Source organism: Mesocricetus auratus, unplaced genomic scaffold (genome assembly GCF_017639785.1).
Source record: "Mesocricetus auratus isolate SY011 unplaced genomic scaffold, BCM_Maur_2.0 Super-Scaffold_100011, whole genome shotgun sequence".
NCBI lineage: Eukaryota > Metazoa > Chordata > Mammalia > Rodentia > Cricetidae > Mesocricetus > Mesocricetus auratus.
The window spans coordinates 28081706-28099790 of record NW_024429195.1 but is presented as its reverse complement, the minus strand read 5'-3'; the positions used below and the strand labels follow the sequence as shown (position 1 = coordinate 28099790).

The 18085-nt window shown below is 40.9% G+C and overlaps 1 pseudogene; it reads right to left on the bottom strand.

Moving 5' to 3' along the window:
- Positions 1-5802: 5802 nt before the first annotated feature.
- On the bottom strand, positions 5803-17262 carry LOC101844106 (annotated as a pseudogene).
- Between the last annotated feature and the right edge of the window lie 823 nt (positions 17263-18085).

Below are 18085 nucleotides of genomic sequence, written 5' to 3'. Positions count from 1 at the left end.
ACATAGACACCCCCAAGAAACTTAGGTTGTGGATGGTTATTTGTAGTTGGGTTTTTTTTTCCTCCTTTGGCTCTTTTGGAGGACCCACCACCCAGCTCCCAATTAATCACTCACAGAGGCTTATTCTTTCTTTATGACTGCCCAGCCTTAACTTGGCTTGTTTCTAGCCAGTTTTTCTTAACTTATGTTGGGGAAGTCTTACGTCAATAAAGCACTGTTGAGACAATAGTAATCTAGATAGGTGGGACTAGGAGTCCAGGAGGACTCTGGGAAGGAGAAACACAGGAGAGTCGACATGTAACGCCATGGGGTAGGAGCCCGGAAACTTCTCTGGTAAGAGACATACTTAGATAAACAATTATGGGGTAACTACTTAAGTTAGAGCTAGCCAGTAAGAAATAAGCAAGGCCAACAGCTTCATAATTAATGCAGCGTCTTGTGTGTTATTTGGGGACTACAATGCGGCAGAGCCCAGGCAACTGGCAGGGGATAAACCAAAGAGGCTAGCAAAAAAAAAGCTTCTCTTAACAAACTTAGATTATCCTGTCTATCTTTTACCTCTGGGCTTATATCTTTCTCTATTTCTTTATACCTTTCTTTACTTCTCACTCTGTGGCTTGCTGTGTCGTTGGGTGGCTGGCGCCTATGTCTGCCTCCTTTTCTTGCTCATCCTTTCTCATCTTTCTTCCCATTTTTCTCCTGCTATTTATTCTCTCTGCCTGTCAGCCCCTTCTATCCTTTCTCCTGCCTCCCTATTGGGCATTCAGCTCTTTATTAGCTCAACAGGTGTTTTGGACAGGCAAAGCAGCACAGCTTTATAGAGTTAAATAAATGCAACATAAAAGAATGCAACATATCTTTTCATTGTTAAAACAAATACTTCACAGCATAAATGAATGTAGCACATCATAAAATAATATTCCACAAGGGCCGTTAGCTGTTCTCCACAAACTGATGGTAAGACGTTATTGCTGAAGACAACACCTAAAGCTGGTTCTTACCTAGAGAGATGTCCATGGTGTTGGAAGGTACTCTGCAAGCTAAGCTACCAAAAGTAATCATTAAATCAGCTACAAACTTAAAAAACTACAATGGTGACCTGTCTGAAAGATATATTAGTACAATAGTGGCATAAGCATTGTGAGAGTAACCAATGACCTTTAGTGACCTTGTTTGAGTAGCTAAGATTCTGAGACTAGAATAGCCATGGGCTCAGAAGAAAGCTGTACACATAGATGATGGGAGATGCCATTCTGTAAATCTGTCTCTTATTGGTTGTTGAATAAAGCACTGTTGGCCAATAGGGAAGCAAGTTAGGTAGGAGTAGGAGTCAAGGAGGATTCTGGGAAAGAGAGACAGAGTCAGAGACAATGTAGCCCACCAGAGGAATAAGAGGTCCAGACCCTTTTCTCCAGTAAGAGAAATACCTAGATTAACAATTATTGGTTAAATACTTAATTCAGAGCTAGCCAGTAAGAAACCAAGCAAACAGCTTCATAAATAATATAGTGTCCTGTGAGTTATTTGGGGGTTCAGACAACATGACAGGGCCCTGGCAGATGGCGGGGAAGGCTACATTCTATACATAGATCAGTGTCTTACTCAGCCATCATCAGAGAAGTTATTTTCTTTCAATAGATGGGAACTAATGCAGAAACCCACAACTGGAGTGAGAGAATTTAGAATTAGAATACCCAGTCCTAAATGAAAGGTCATCAATCTCCTCCCCTCAGGGCTCAGACAACTATGTGAAAGTGGAGGCAAAAAGATTGTAAGAGCCAAAGGGGCTGGATGACACCAAGGAAAAAATGTCTTCTTGATACAACAGGACAGAGACTTTGGCAGCATGCATATGTCCAAGCCAGATGGGTTCCCAGCCCGTAAAGGAGGAAGTGGACATGAGCTCCCATTCCTAATCAACTTTTCAAAGAAAAATTAGTTTTCTCCAATGCAGTCTCACTGGATATGTAAACTACACTTAAAGGCAGGCCCCATGCCCAGGAGTAGATGCCAGTACAAAATGAGCTCAATGGTGTGATTTTTCTTTTGTCCCATGTTGCTTTGTTTGGGCCTTTTGCCCCCTCTTACTGGTCTTTTTCTTATATATTATTATTTCTGGTTTTGTGATTTTATGAGGTTTGGTATGTGTATGGATGTTTCTTGTACTTTTCTTTGTTTTTTTAAATTCTGGTTTGCTTGTTTTCTAAAGAGAGAGGGTTGGGTAAGTGGGGATGTGGGGAGGATCTGGGAAGAGATGGAGAAGGGAAAACCATGAGCATAATATATTGAATGATAAAAATATTTATTTTCAAGAAAAATCATTTTAGCATTTGAATACTGTTAAAGTAAGTATTATTATTTAAGTGGTTTGTATCATAACTAATTCCTTAAGCCTATTACAATATCAAAGTCAGGAAAAACTGTCAGTAATGTGAACTGAGGAAAGGAATGAGGCCTGGATGACATAACTCTACAGGAGTAAAAATGGCATTCTATAAGACAGAGCATTTACAGTGTCCAGTCCACTTGTATTTGACATCAGAGAAAATACTCTATTATCTATCTTGTCTTGATGAATTTAAAGTGTTATACCTAAACTATTTTCTATCATAACTTGTATTATCATCCTAAAACTATCTTTTTAGGCCTCAAAACATTTTCCTGGATAAACAATTTAAGCTTTTATGTCTTTTAATTTTATACAATTTATAACTCTTTTGTGAGTTTCTTTATTGAATTTGGTAACAAGGAAAACTGTTACTATAACAATCTACTCTTCAACTCCACCAGAGACTCAAGAAGGATATAATATTACCTGCATAAACAGGAAATGCAGAACAAGCAACTTTCAAAACTATAGAAATAACAGAAACAGCTAACTGCTTGGACAGTCACCCCCAGGTTCCTCTGTAATGTTGGGGCATCCATCTTCAGCCTGTTGACCTAGGGTATCTTACAGACTTTTCTGTGAAGCAGGAATTTTCAAGAACTGTCCTACCTTGTCTTGACAAAGTTCGACAGTTACCTTCCTTTGTGTCCTGATTGTCTAGTTTGGACAGCATGCTGGCAGCAGTTGAGGCACAGGCAGTTTCCTGCCCAAATGGCTAGCTTTGCTACATTGAAAACCAACTCTATATGAAGGTTCTTTGATGCCCATCATGCTTTTCTGAATTAAATTGGTGCTACCAGGAGCACGTGTGTCTCACTGTCATGAAAAGCCTTATGTTATTAAAACATTGAAAATGCCATGTTCTAGGTCTTTAAAGTATTTCAAGACCATCTATCTAAAATCTATCTCTGACTGTGAAAACATGCATAACATGACTTTAAGTTTGACTGTTATAGATGATTATTAACCTATTTTTAATTATCTTAAATTATTTATAATAATAGCTTTTAAGGACTAAAACATTACATTTTTTCAATGAGCTGTATAACTATAAGATCATAAACAAAGTAGAAACATATACAACATAACAAAAATAACCTTAAATTTGTATCAATATACAAAAATCCATACCAATATAAAATATTTGAGACTAGTAGATGTTCAAAAGTTGACTCAACAATCCACCATTTTATCCTATCATTTCTATACTCCAGAGTTGGCTGAGCAGCAGTCTAAGAAGTACATCAGCCTGGACTCAGCTGGCTCTAGCCTCCAGAATGTGTATAACTTCTTTATCCCCTCAGCATCTTATCAAACACCTTATAGAGACAAAATAAACCAAAGAGGGTCCAGCAAAAAGATGCTGGGAGCAATTACCCACAGAAGTGGGCTTTGAAATCATAGGCTGAGGCTCCAACCAAAGTGGAAACCCACATTGCCTATACAGCTCAAGGCATACAAGCAGAGAACAAAGACATCTGTAGAGCCAGAGTTGTGTCCCACAGCATGCTCTCAGTTCCCAAGCTCCTCCCTCTCCTTGTTGAGGAGATCTGTTTTAAGCAGGCAAGACCAAGGCTGTAGCTGAAGGATACTGGAGAAGGAGCCAGCTAACTGAATCCTTCTAGCTCCAATTCTAACACCACCAATTGACTTCTGCCCCTAAAACTCTAGGCAGAATCTTGCATAAAGTAGAGACTACAGATACTTGCCAGATGAAAAATTAGTTAATAAATGAAAAGGTGAGTATTGAGTAAATAAGGGAAAACCCATGAAATAAGTAACACGTGCTCACTGACCATAAGATTTATTAAACTAAAACAAAGGAGAGACTAAGAGCTCTAGCACATTTGTGTCAATGCTCATGCATCTTCTACACGTTTCCTAGTAGGCGCTCTAATAAATATTTAAGCCATTGAACCCATCTTGCCAGTTGGTGCTTAGTGGAAGTTAAGCTGTGGATTACCAAAGTGGTTTCTCAAGAGGCTTTGAAGTCTACCGTTTTAGGCTGTATGATCACAGCACTGTCTCACCTACTTCCCTTCCTCCTTTCTTTTTTAATCTTTTTGTGTGGCAGTAGGTAGCTGGGGGAATGGAGCTCTAAACCAACCTGTATTGCTATAATGGTTTTCCTAGTGAACACTGTAGTTAGCATACAGACTTTTATTATAATCCCTATCTTGTCGTCAAGTATTTGTTTTTCACATTCCTCCAGCCAAAAAAACTTCCAGACTTTGTTTTCTTGTTCAGATACACTTTAAATGTACATTGCTTGTTTCTCTATCTTCAGAAGCAAATGGACACATGAAATTTAAAATTTGGGAATGGTTCATTGTCCAGAGTCTTAGGGTTATTATTGCTACAACAAATCACCATGACCAAAAGCAAGATGGAGAGGAAAGGGTATGTTTGGCTTACACTTCTAAATGTAGTTCATCTGAAGAAGACAAAAGAAGAACTCAAGCAGGGCTGGAACCTGGAGGCATGGCGGGGGTGAGGGTGCTGCTTACTGCCTTGCTCCTCAAGGCTTGCTCAGCCTGCTTTCTTATAGAACCCAGGACCACCAGCCCAGTGCTAGCACCACCCACAGTCTGCTGAGCCTTCTCCCATCAATCACTAATTAAGAAAATGCCCTAAAGCTGGATCTTATGGAGGCATTTTCTCAATTGAGGTTCCCTCCTCGATGATGTTAGCTTGTGTCAAGTTGACATGAAACCATCCCCGACACAGGAAATTATCAAGGAATCAAAAGAACAGGGGAACAATCAGGTGATGTCTGAGGCCCAATCAGTATGGGCTATTGACTGAACCTATTTCAATGGTGTGAAAATTTTAAAACGTCTGGGAACCAGCCCACTGATAGGTAGATGTCCATTATTAGATTCTCAAGGATCAATAATATTAAAGGTACAGTTTTTCATGGGGTATGCTTTTGTGCAAAGATTATAATATTGGTGGTTTAATTTGCTTAATAACTTGAAATTTAATTCATCATAGTTTTAAAAAGTAAAAGCTTCTGTGAAGTGTACTGGTTCGTATTTATAATCTTTAGCACTCAAAAGGCTGAATCAAGAGAGTAGATAATTTGAGGCCAGAATGGGCTCATTTCTGGGTTAGCCTGTGCTGCATAGCAACATCTTATCTCAATAAAAAGTATTGTAACTTCTTTAAGCGTTTAAATTAGCAACATATGCTATATAAACCTATCACTTTTTAACAAACAGCTCTAAAAAGCCATGGATTGATATTTGGTCAAGTGTATAGATATGATTAATTAAATACATTAAACTATTCTCCATGGTAGTTATATAAAGCCATTATTTTAACTCCCTGCAAGTAAAGTGGTTATCCAAAGTTTCCAATTTGATAAATTAAATTTTTAATTTAAAAATAATCATCTTAAACCAGTCGCTTGATTGCACATTTAAAATCTGAATCATAATTTGACATTTACTTTAAAAGGCCAAATTCTCTTAAATAAACTACAAATGCTTACAACACTAGTAAATTTGTTTCTGTGTCTTATCACTGTGGTTTTGAATTTTATAAACTGGTGAGCCAATAAAAGATCTTTTCCTGCCAAGACTAAGTTTGTAATCATAACCTACTCTGAGGGCCACTTCTCACCACCTAGAGTCTCCTACAGCTTCCAACAGGCTGTCTACAATTCTCTCTCTCTCTCTCTCTCTCAATTTCTCTCTCTCTATCTATCTATCTCATTCATTCAAAAATTTATTAAGCAGCTAAGGATACAAAAGTATTAGAACATGGTCAGAGATGAGGCATATGCACAAGTTTAGAAAGCAGTAAAGCTCTCTGCATCCCAAGAATGAAAGAAAACTGCTTTAGGAAAACATTTTGGCCACCCATTCCCCTCCCTCCAGCATGCAAGAAGAGAGGGGAATGGGTGACCAATCAGGAAAGGGGGTTGAGATGAAACTAGAAGACTTCAGTCTAGATTGTTGATGGTACTCAGTGTGAACCGTCTTTGTTTCTCCTTTTCCTTTCCCCATCTTTGTGTTTAATTTGCAGTAGTGCCCAGGACTATTCAGTAGGCTTTTGCTATACTTGCTTGCATTTTTGTCTAAATGTCTCCTACAGAACTAGTTCCTATGGGGATTTTAGGAGTTTTTTCCTAGTTTCTGAAGGACTCTTGACCTTTTGAACTTTTGTGTTGATGCCGTTAAGTATTTTCCATTTGGGTTTGACTTTTGTGCACCTTTGGCTGGAACATCTCATACAGATTTCTTCGATGGAACTTTTTCTTCATCAAAATCATCATCATCATTATCTTCATCATCCTCATCATCTTCATTGTCATCCTCATCATCGATTTTTCCTTTTTTCTGTGGAACCTAGTTACCACCTTGAGAAGCAGATCACTTGCCAGATATACTCAAGAGTTTTACATCTTCGTCTTCTGACTCTGCATCTTTCTCTACAGCTACTGTCCACTAATGTGCACAGGCCCTGAACCACACCTCAAATATGAGACCACAGGTAACAGGTATAATTTCAAAGCCCACAAGGGAAACTGTTGGTTGTACAAACATTTTCAAAGTGCCTGTACCTCATGGAAGACTCAATAGACATGGAAATAAACCCTCAGAACTACCGTTTTGGTTGTGAAGTAAAAGTTAACAATGATTATCACTTTAAGGTGGTGAGTGATGAGAATGAACACCAGTTGTCACTAAGAGCAGATAGTTTAGGGGCAGTGGCAAAAGATGAATTACACATCATAGAGGCAGAAGCAATAACCTATGAAGGCAGTCCAATTAAAGTAACACTGGCAGAGTAGAGACTGTGCTATTACATCTCATCAAAAGCCTGGGCAAGCACAAATGTCTGCTGCTAGCACTGTTCAAACTTGTAAATGGTTTGCACATTATAGTTTCTTCTTCTTCTTCTTCTTCTTCTTCTTCTTCTTCTTCTTCTTCTTCTCCTCCTCCTCCTCCTCCTCCTCCTCCTCCTCCTCCTCCTCCTCCTCCTTCTTCTTCTTCCTCTTCTATGTCTCACTCTTGATCTTGGAAACCTAGACAACACTGAGCAGCAGGAAAAAAAATCGATAGAATCTTTTAGAAAACCAAGGACGTGGGTTGTAGCTCAGTGGTAGAATGCTTGAGGAGGCTCTCAGTTCAATTCCCAGTCCCACCAAATGAGAAGAAAGAACAACAAAGGGGAACTAACTGGCAGAATGTCCCTAGCCATCATCCTTAGAACCGGTTCTTGTTTCCCTGTAGATCACCCTGATTTGTGAGATAAATGTGATGAGGTGCTTCAGCTGAGTGTGTGTCAAGCCATGAGATAAAAGATAAATTCGATTAAGACAAGGTCTCTAGGACCAGTAAGAAGAGGGGGAGACATCATTAATATGCATTTGGCACTTCTAAACAGATGGGTTATTAACATGTTTTGAGATTACTTGAGCATGCATAGGAGGTTTTGCTTTCTCCTAGGCCAGTTAGGGAAATAGAGCTGGAAGTAAATATAAAATCCTCTTACAAAGCATAATTTTGCTTTTATAATTTTGCTTTTAATTTTGAGATAATAACATAATTTCCCCCTTCCCTTCTCTCCCTGTGGGAACCCACAGAATGGACTCCATTTCATTTTGACTTAAGGTCTGAGAGTTTTTACCCGCCGTCCTCCTTTAAGGCCAAACTACAGAATGTTTGGCCTACGAGGTGGCTTTTGTGCATCTCACCTTGACAATAAGATGTCTGTCCTAAAGTGTGAATGCCACAGGATACTTGGCATAGGATGTGGTCACTGCATGTCCTGCCTAAACAACAGAATACTTAGCTCAGGAGATAGTTACTTGATGTTTTGGGTACTGAGAAAGTAATTATACTTGCTTGGGTTTTTTTGTATCTTGGTAAGGAAGTCTTCTGCCTTCTCCCCCTTTTAATGGGAGTATAGAAAGGTAGTTAACAATAAACTTGGGTGGTTCATTATTCACTGGATGACCTCCTGACTCTATCTGTTGTCTCCTGTCTATTCCTTTTCTCAGCCCACACTCACCATCTCAGGTATGGACTGGACTAGTTGGCTAGATCCAACTGAAGCCCCCCAAACATGGGCTACGACACCTCCCTTTAAGTCCTTCCATACACCCTCTCCTTTCTCTCTTTCTAAGGCATGGCCTCTTTTTTTCATTAATTGTTGTTACATCCATATATGTGTATATACATGTATTTCTTAATATAACCTTCTCACTCCGCATAATGTTACTTGGTGTTGAACAACCAATAGAATTATGTTTGAGAAAAGAGCTCATTATCAAAAGACATGTAAGGAAGGCTTAGATAAAATACATAGCGAGCAAGTCTGCACTGAGATGTAATGAGCTGTTGTGTGTAGCTAGTTATTTCTTGGACCAAGAGAAGAGTAGTTTCTTTTGTGGACTTCTTTCTATGTTCTATAACTTTGTCTAGTTTAAAAAAATAAAGTTTTTATGTTACATCTGTCACAAGTATGAGCAAAAGAGTTATTTAAATACCAGTCATGCACACACATTTTCTGGCAATGAATAAGAGAATTACAATACTGTGCATCTTCTTCTACTTTCTTGAAGCAATTGTGGCTTATTACGAGTGCAAACACAAGGTATACTTAATACCAGTGCTGACACCATCGTAACATCCACACTGTATGTGATGGCTTGCCCAAATTAGAGATTTGTTTGTTTGTTTGGTTTTTGAGACAGGTTTTCTCTGTAGCTTTGGAGGCATCCTGGAACTAGCTCTTGTAGACCAGGCTGGTCTCGAACTCACAGAGCCCCATCTGCCTCTGTTAATATGCTGGATTAAAGGCATATGCCACAACTGCCTGGCGAAATTTGGTAAGAAAAGTTTTCATATATTCCCCCTTCTATTAATGATTCAACTAGTTTGGTTGATTAATACATCCACTTGATCAAATAATTAAAGCCATTTCTATATTATTGCTTATGAGAATTTGAAGTTCAGAATAACATCAACAAATTCCAGCTAATGAAAACTTAAAAAGGCCTGCTGCTCTTCAGGACTAATAACATTATATTAAATCTAATGAGCATCTGTAGTTTCAATTTAGCCCCAAATCACCAGGTCCACATACTAGTCAGTCTTCCCCATTTAATCTTCACTTCCCCAAACACCTTAAAAGGTGTTATTAATTATATAATACATATTGTATTGTTATATGTTATATGTAAAATGTATACTATAACTAGATGAAAAATATCAGACATATAAAACAAGCAACTTGCCTAGAATGTGCAGCAAATAAGTGGTAGAGATGGCATGTGACCCACATCAGGTACCTGAAATTCTTGAATTTCTGGCTGAAATCAGTGCTTAACAATTTTTCCATCAGTGACCATTTTCATGCAGGAAATTTTATAAAAACCCACCTATGTGAAAATATATAAAATATGTACACAAATCAGTTATTAATAGTAAATAAGTCCTAGTGAGCTATGCTTTGTCAACTTGATACAACTTAGAGGCATTGTTTGGATCAGATTGGCCTGTGGGCATGTCTATGGAGGATCATCTAGATTGTTAATTGATGTAGGAGGGCACAGCACTGTTGTGGAATATCACTTTAACCATGTAAAGGTGTGTCACATTTGCTTATGCTGCATTTGTTTAATAATGTAAGGACATGTGCTTAATTATGTAAAGATCTGTTGCATTTGTGTTACCTTGCCTGACTAAAGCACCTGATTGGTCTGACAAAGAGCTGAATGGCCAATTAGGCCGGGCTGGCAGGCAGAGAGAATAAATAGGAGAAATCTAGGACAAGGAGGAGGAGAGAATGAGGGAGATGCTTAGGGCCAGAAGCCATGCAACCACCAACCAGACACACCAAACAGTGAAATAAGACATACAGAAGGAAAGAAAAGTAAAAAGCCCTGAGGCACAACGCAGATAAAGAGAAACAGGTTAATTTAAGTTAAAAGAGCTAGTCAGAAATGAGCCTAAGCTAGGCCAAGCATCAAAACTAATAAGTCTCTGTGTCATGATTTGGGAGCTTACTGGTGGTCGAAAAGACAAAGCCTGGTATAAGGCACACTGTGGGTGGCACCATCCCTAGACAGAACATCCTGGGATGAGCCTGGAGAGTAAGCTAGTGAGCTCATTCCTTCCTAGTTCCTACTCTGACTTTTCTCACTGGTGAATTGTGATCTGAAAGTGTAAGTCAAACAAACCCTTCCCTCCCCACCTTGTTTTTGGTCTGGTTTTGGTTTGTTTTTTGAGACAGGGTTTCTCTGTTCAACAGCCCTGGATGTCTTAGAACTTGCTCTGTAGACAAGGCTGGCCTCTAACTCACAGAGATCCGCCTGCCTCTGCCTCTTCAGTGGGGTCTGAATATTTTATCCTAGCAACAGAAATCAAACTAGAACACAAAAGCAAATAAATTTACTTTAAAAAAGTATTTGGTATACATACAAATTTATAATTTTTAAGACAAAAACACATTCCAATACTAACGAGGTGAGTATGCTTGTTAATTTTTATATAAACCATTAATTCTTAGCTGAATATTTTATACTGCATGATATAGAAGAGCTTCGATAGTTTTCAGAGTTGACTGGTATGTTGCTTTATAACGTCAGTGCTGAGAATCCCACTTTACATAAATATGAACAAATGACAGATGTATACTGACTTTACAGAAACTGTTGGAAAATTTTCCCTAATCACAAGTCAAAATTTATTTAGATTTTTAGTACATTTATTTACTTGTTTATTTTGTGCACCTGACTATGTGCACATGTACCCATCACAGTACACATGTGGAAGTCAGAAAACAACTTGTGGGAACCAGATCTCCCTTCTATCATATGTCCTGCATCGAACTCAGACTATCAGGCTGAGCTGTCTCAGCAGCCCTTGGGTTAACTTAAACAGCATTGTTTTTCTTTTCAGATCAAATGCACAATGCCAGGATGCCCGAATTTGATGTTTACATGCTGAGGAATGATGCTTAGGAAAATATAAAAGTCTGTCTTTAATGACAGGCATGGTGGTACACACAGCTTTAATCCCAGCACTCAGGAGGCAGAAGACAGGAAGGTGTCTGTGACTTTGAGGCCAGCCTGGTCATTAAAGGAGTTCCAGACCAACCGGGGCTGCACAGTGAGTCTCTGTCTCACAAAAACCATCATGCCTTCTGTGTCAGTGTAAGAGCAGAGAACTTTCAGGCCCATAAATCACTTCCGTTCTTAACACTCACTACCCTCATGTCTCAGCCTTGATTGATCTCTCAGGGTGCAGTGGTGTGAGCGCTAAAAGTGTGGGTGCTGTGTGCTTAGAGCCAAACCTGAGCTGTGTCACATGACAAAACACGGGCAGGCACTGGCAGGAACTCCTTGAGTTCATCATGTGCTGGATTTTTTATTAATTTTTGATTGCTATGCTCAGATTGCTATGCTCTTACTGTTGCCAAAATTTTCACACACAGCCCCGCATTCACTTATGGGACCTCCTAGGGGTTGCAATCCACCATTTAAGAAGGTATGACAGAAGACAAAAGATAATTAGAACTACAATTACCCCCCGAAGCTTTACTCTGATATTAGCATCCCACCATTACCATTGGTTTTGTCAATATTCTGCTTGAATGCAAACCACAAAAGAACTTTCTAATATTGTGTTCAAAACTGTAACTGGGAGCAGAACATGTTGTACCACATGTGCAGTGTTGTAGAAAACATCAGACTGCATCTTCTTGTGGTGAATCACACAGATATTAGATAGGATTATCAGTTGAAAAGAGACCCATGGAAGGCCAATCACATTACTGAATGCAATTCCATAGTGATTTACGCTAATCATGACTGAACATGCCCAGTGCACAGAGCCATCAATTTCACAACTGAAAAAAAAATCTCTAAGCATTGCTTTGTAGAGATGGGGACAGAAGGCCAGCATAAGCCTTACAATTGATTTGCTGTGAATTATAGACCCAATACTGTGGTTGCCACATACCCCTATAATATAGACTATAGGCACAACAGTCCTATAGCCAGCCACACTGAACTTGTCCTTTCCCCTGGAGGGTATAAGTGGCCTCCCTAAGAAGCCCCAAGGAGGTTAATCGGCCTCATTCTGATGGCAGCCACAGAGACCTCCCAAGGGCTAAACTTAAGCCAGGTTTATTAGGAGATACTAGGGTCAATACTGGTCCACATCTACATGAAAGGGTAGAGAGACTAGAGCAGATAACCTGGCTTCAGCTAGAGTGAGCTTGTTTGGAGAAATCCCCTGCTCTCTGGGTGTGCCTCTGGGACAGAATAATCAAATACCAATGGCCTGTGATGATTAGCTGATATCATGCCAAAAGCAATCCCTGGTCCAGGAGCTTGTGGTTCCTTCCTCATACACACCCTGATTCCTTCCTACACATCTCTATACCCGGCTCTCCCCATGTCCTGGGTGACAACATCTAAAGGTGCTCATGAAAGTATCTCTCTGTCATTTAAGGTCTGTCCTCAACCTCGCCATTGAGGTTCCAGGTCATGTGTATGCCGTTTACCTTAAGAAGGGCTTCTAAGCAGGGAAGGGAGAACTGCTAACTGTCCTCCTCCATCCTTTTTTGTGGAGCCCTATGGCCGTTGCGAGCAGGCCTGGGGAGGCTTTTTCCACTAATGGTGAACTAAATGATACATTAAATTGGGCACAGGCCACCTTCAGGTGAAGATGAAAAGAGCCCAGCCTGATCCAGGGGAGACAGTTTCCCTCAGGGTGTGTTTTCAACTGCACTTTTCTTTGCACTTTAAATAGCACAGGTGAAAAGGACTTTCTGAGCATAACCCCATGAACCAGCCAAGCTGTGGTGTCACTCTCTGCCACAGGAAAAGAAGGGAGGGAGGGAGGGCTGTGCAGGAGCGAGCCTTGGCTCTCAGGATTCCTTTCTCCCTCTCTGCCTCCCACTTTATGAAGTAAGAAAATGCAAGCACCAGGAAAAGTCCTGCTATTTTAACAGAACTTCAAAGGGCAACAAAGCCAGGTCTCTCCGTTAGTTTCCAGAACATTCCAGGAACATTTGATTGCAATTTCCATTAGGATAAGTTTTGCAAAAATGAGCTCTGCTGTGGTCATATCATAGAGACAATTACTTATTGTATCCATCCTTGGAGAGCCAAGGAGAGACTTAAAGACAATGGGAGATTCAGCTTTTCCTAAGGGTCAAAGGGAAAATGATGTCACAGTAAAGGGCAGAGGGCTTTGGACCTCAAAGCTCTAGGAGAAGGCCTGCCATCTGATCAGATGCAAATCACTCCAGGGGCTGGCTGTCAATCACAGCAGAATAAGGAGGCCGTTATAATTTACTGTCTGCTGCATGCGTAGACTAAACCAGAGCAGTTTACATGATTTTGATCACTTCCTTATGGTCTATCTCTGTCCTAGCCAGGATATCTCGGATGCAATGAATATGAACAGAATACCCTTCTTTTCTTTTTTTTTTTTCTTTTTAAATTTGAAATAGGGTTTCACTGTGTTCAAGACCTCACCAGGCTGGCCTTGAACTTTAAATCCTGCATCAGCTTTTTGAGTTTATAGTCACATACTACCATGTCCTGCTAGGATACTATTTAAAATAATTGTTTAAAAGACATTTATCATTAGATATACAAGTAGTGAAGAGCATATATATATGTATATATACACATATATATACATATATAATATGGGAATAAGACATAAAATATGGGTATGGGCTACACCCTTCTGCATATAAATGGCAAAACAGGCTTTTTAGTTGCTTTTTAATTCATTTTTGTGTGTTGGGGTGCATCTGTGTGGAGGCCAAGGACTAGCTCTGATGCTGCTCCTCGGTTGCCAGTTACCTTTTTGGAAACAGGTCTCTCACTGGCCTGGGATTAGCTAGCTAGCTAGCCTGGCCAACCGGACAGACCCTCAGATTTGCCTGTCTCCACCTCACCGGGAGTGAAATGTCAAGGGTATGCCACTACACCCAGCATTTCTGTGTGTGGTGGGGGAGGGGAGTCTTAGGTTAAATTGGTGTCTTCCTTCTGCTAGGGAAGCACTTTCCTGACTGAACCATCTCCCGAGTCCTACAGCAGGATTTAAATGCAGGTGTTCCCAAACCCCTAACCCGTGCAGTTGTCACGGCAATTAAAGACAACAAACTGAAAGCCAGGGCGCTGCTTTGCCTCGCACCCAGTCAACAGCACACGCTCACTGCATGCTCATGCCTGTCCCTGGGGCCCACCTTACCCCACACTGCACGCTTCACAGGCACTAAGCCAGCCAGCCGAGGGACGGGAGGCCAGCAGCTGCTTCAGCACCTAAAAATGACACAAGGGACAGAGGAAGGAAGGAGTGGTTTGAAGGTCTGCTACACAGCAGGAGGGTGAAGAGGGCCAGGGACAACCCAGGAGACATTCGGGATGAACCTGGAAAAGTGGTACTAGTTGGCAGCAGCTTGGAGACAGTGTTACAATGTCTTTTGTCCCTCTTCCTGCAGAGCACCACAGGTGAAAGGGACTTCTGAACTTCTTGCTCCCTGCTTGTCTTGCAGACTATGACATTTTCCTGTTTGCTTGTTTTTTTACATCTTTTTTCCTTCAGAAATGATTCATAAATGCTGTATTATTTTACCCTACACAAATTGCTTTCCATAAATCCATGTGTGGGGGGGGTTCTTGAAGCCATATCATAAACATGACACATCTGTTTCTAATAATCAAAGAAGTATAATAAAACCTTTCCTTTGGAGAAATAGTCAAAGTTTCATCCTCGAGACAAATTATATCCATCTGGTCCCGAAAGAGCTGGCTCTTGCATTAAGGAATGTTTGTAGGTTGAGTGATTGGGAGAGGAAGAGTGGGGGAGAGGGGAAGTTGTTAGTTCTAACACTTAGCTTAAGTGGAGTTCATTTCTAAAATTGAAGCTTCCAGAAACTGGTGAGTAATCCTGCTTCGTGGAGTGAGATTATGTCACCAGCTCTGCTGAGCCGAAAGCACAATAAAATTAATCCTTCGTGCTGCACATTCTGGGGATGTGGTCCTCACAGATGTGCTGGAGAACTGCTCCTGCCATGCAGAGTTCATGAGCCAGGGGCTGAGGCAGCTGGTGAATTTCCGGTCTATGCACTGCTAAAGTCTTCATGATCTGCAGAGTCATACAATGGCCTTCCAACTCTGTTTTCCCTTGCTGCAGTCATTGGTGCACATTTTTGAGCAGAGTCTTAATATTTGTAGCCAATCTGGCAACTTACTAACTGCAGACAACAATAGGCCCGGAGAAAGACAGCAGAAGAATTAGGTAAGAAATGGGGCTGGTATTTTTAGGCGTGTGTCCTGTGAGAGTTTAGTCTTGCAGTAGTTACAGGGGTGGGGGGAGAGGGGTGGGGTTATGGGAGCTACTTGAATCCCGCAGGGGCCTGATGAAAAGGCTTCCCTAGCCTCCAATCTGTGTGACTGGCCAACTTTTTCCAGTATAGCATACTGATCCAATCATCAAATACCTATGTTGGAATTATTCTTAATGATCCCTGTTGATTCCCAAAAAGAAGGTAACTGGTGAAGGAAATTTACAGTCAGTATAATTCGGTGACTTAACTCTTCAACAGCAGACTAACACACGAGTCACCCTTTACACAAGATCTAGCCCACTGTGGCTGTCCATGGCGCTAATGGACATTAATCACTGTCTTCTTTTCAAATCTGCTCCCATGTCTATGGAATCAGCACCCAATCCTGCAAAACTCCAGCCAGAGATTCTGACTAGTCAAGCTTGGGTACACACTTGGATCCTCACTAGGGAAGGCATAATGACCAACACAAGATAGGAGGTCAGGAAAGATTGAGTTGCCATCACAAAAACAACCCAAAGATATTCTCCAGGATGGTGCTTCCAGAAACCTGTTACCTTGTTTATTGTGGAAACATTTAGCATTTGTCTCTCCAGGAAGTGGCCCTTCTCAGTAAGACACAGCCATAGCTGATGTATGAATGGACCAGGCAACCCACCTGTTGCTATGAAGTGTTGTTATGAGAAGCTAAGCGATCAGGGCCTGAGATTTATGAAACCTCATATTACAAAGACTCTGCCAAATTTCATTGTTATATCAGTAGAATCTCAGAACTGAACATGAACCCCGGGAGGCCCATCAGCAGCAGAAAGCCAATGTCAATCAATGCAATCAGCTGGATTCCAGTGAATACAATTAACTGGTCTTTAGTTTAAATAGCTCAGTTAGCTTCATATACAGTCATCTATGATGACTTCAGCCTGTGTCTGAATGCCATGAAAGAAAATCGCCTTTTCCTCAACATTTTGTGTGTGTGTGTGTGTGTGTGTGTGTGTGTGTGTGTGTGTGTGTGTGTGTGTTGCCAAGGTTTGGGCCCTGATTCTTGTGTATATTAGGCCATACTTTAACACTGTGCTATAGGCTCAGCCCAGCTGACACTTTTGCTTTTTTTTTTATTTTGTTTTGTGCTGGAACTAGCTCTGTAGACCAGGCTGGCCTTGTACTTACAGAGATCTGCCTGCCTCTCTGCTTCCTTGTGCTGGGATTAAAGGCGAGTAACACAACCGCCAGCCCAGTTGACACATTCTTAAGGATGATTTCTTTATTTTTATCTTATGTGCATATATGTCTGTACAAGAATGTGGGAGTCTCTGGAGGTGGAGTTACAGGCTGCTGTGGATACTGGGAATTGAACCCAGGTCCTCATTAGAACAGCCAGTGCTCTTAACTGCTGAACAGTCTCTCTAATGCACCCCCCACCCTCACCAGTGGACACATCTTAAAATGAAATGCAGGAATCTGAGGTTCTCAGCCTCACTTTTATCTGCCCTACGTGCCTTCTGCTGCTTATAAGTGCCCGTTTCTGTTTCCTCGCCACTGGGCATTTCTCCAGCTCCCTGTGAGAGGGAGCATGTCCACCTCATTGTCTGTTCTGTCCTACCTTGCAGTGCCTCCCCTCAGGAAATGACAAACACATCATTTTTTCTTTGGTTCAGTTGCAACTAAATGCAATTAACTGCTGAATGCTAACGCCATGTCAGGCAGAACACCATGGGAATCTATAGGTACTATAAGTTTAATGTTCTTTTTTACCGTATATATAATTTGCCCATTTTCTTCATTTTTCTTATTTCCTCAAATATTCAAATATTCCTTGGCAATAAGATCTATAAAGAGAAAACAGAAGTTAGGAAAGACAAGATGTCTACTGAAGTCTCTTAACTAGTTTAGTCCCTGTCATTGTCCCCCACCCCACCCTATCCGTCTGCGCCCCCCTCCTTACCATTTGGTAAGAAACCTCTTGCACTAGGATCCCTGGTAACATTCAGGGACCCAAGCATGATTCCAACATCTCTCTTCTAGAACTTGCTAAAGCTTCTATTTACAATTGTGCTGGTATAAAGATGAATGTAAACTAGGCCAAACTCAATATCATATATTCACTACTAATGGAGTCAGAGGTGTTACTTTAAGTAAAATTAAAGTTAAAACATCAAAAGTGCCTAGCATTTCCCAGATAGGGTGCCTACAGGGCCTAACAGAGAAGCAGCCCGGTTTGGGGGCCACTGGAGAGGGATGTCTCCCCACCAGGACAAGGCTTCCCTCTCTTCTTTCAGAGCAAAGCTTTCTTGTTGGACTCACTCAGGAGACCTCTTTCTCTAGTCTGATGTACTAACACACTGAGACCCAAGGGAAGAAATTCCCACC